Consider the following 1,591-nt stretch of genomic DNA (forward strand, 5'->3'; position numbering starts at 1 on the left):
TAGCACCTTTGGATGCCAGCTGCGTCCATGTAAAGGCACTATTTCACTAACGACTAGCACGACCAGACTTAGCACCTTTGTTTTTCCAAGTGTGATGAAAGTCGCTCGCAGTTTGAGGCTGGCTACTATTATGATCGTACAGTGACGTTGGTGGCCACATGGTATAGTGAGTTAGCTACACCCAGCCAGGCATGCAGCCTAGCCTAGCCTGCAGCCAGTGCATGGTTAGCTCACAAAACAACACCAAACAGTAGAGGAGAAAACCATCGCCAAGTGGGCCGCATTAGTTCATGGCTGCTTGCGTCATTGCGATATGGTTGTCGCAGCTTTTTCCTAGGAGCAGTAGTGATGGTGATGGCGACGCTGGTGGTGACGTTGGTGGCCCGGCTGGTTGGCGGTGCGTAATGACGGCGCGTGAGAGAATGCACCCCGCGCCAGCAGCAGCAGCATATGGGCGGCGCAGCGGCGCACCGCCCGAGGGTCCGGCAGCTCCGCTCGCTCTGCTGCTGCTGCTGCTGCTGCTGCTGCTGCTGCAAGCACAGTGAGCGCAGGGGGAGGAGAGGGAGAGCGGAGCGCGCGGGCGGGCGGGGCGGGGCGGGTTAGCCGGCATGACAAGTTGAGTCGCCAAATCCAATTACTTTCATCATCACGGGGAACGCAATCAAGTGGATTTTACATTATTCGTGTGTCGTCTGCAGCAGCAGCAGCGGCAGCAGCATGGGGTGGTAGTGTAGCCGCGCTAAGGTGTCGGAGCGGCAGGCGATCAAGGGCTTTGTGACCCTGCAGCGGGCTCATCCCCATTACCATACCTTTGGCTGTTCGGCTCCAAAGTCGCCCGCATCCCCAATGAGTAGGGCCAGCGCCAACAGCCACCCCTTTGCCCGCGCCCTTCGCACCCCGACCCGCCATCCTCATCTTACCGAAACCCAAAACCGACAATCGTTGGCGGGAGGTTTATCAGGGAGGGAATCATCGAGGGGCGTGGCGGTACACCCGCGCACGCGTGCGGTGGGCGTTGGGCCTCTCCTCAGCTCCGCCAGCAGCAACGGTCGAGAAGCAGTCTTTTATCTCCAGCTGGCCAACTCTTTTGACATGAAGGCGGGGGCGAGTGACTCGGCCGATATGCCCACTGTAAAAAAAGTTTTACTGAATTTTCAGTACTTTTAGTCTGAAGTTTTTTTACAGACCAGTAGTCTGAAAATTCAGACAGCACCCGGGTCTGATATTTCAGAAGTGCCTTACCATACCACTTAGTCTGAAAATTCAGACAGCTGGTATGAATCTTTTTTTTTGAAAATGTTCAAAATGAACACATAGCGAGTGACTTATCAGTTGTGGGGTAGAGAGCAACGCCCAGGTGAAGACATTTCTGTCCATTCGGTACTGCCCTTGGTTGGGATCGAACCGCCAACCTTCAGGTTCGGAAGCCGCAACCTTAACCATTCGGCTGCCGGCTACCTGCGTGGGGAGTAGCGTCGGCTACTGGTGTGCTCGAGGGGGAAATAACTAGACACTTTTGTGTACACCTCTATTTCTATTTCAAGACTATTTCAACTATTTCAGCTATTTCACTGCTATTTCAGCTATTTCA

Source organism: Frankliniella occidentalis, unplaced genomic scaffold, assembly GCF_000697945.3.
Source record: "Frankliniella occidentalis isolate FOCC.00 unplaced genomic scaffold, Focc_3.1 Scaffold34, whole genome shotgun sequence".
Classification (NCBI taxonomy): domain Eukaryota; kingdom Metazoa; phylum Arthropoda; class Insecta; order Thysanoptera; family Thripidae; genus Frankliniella; species Frankliniella occidentalis.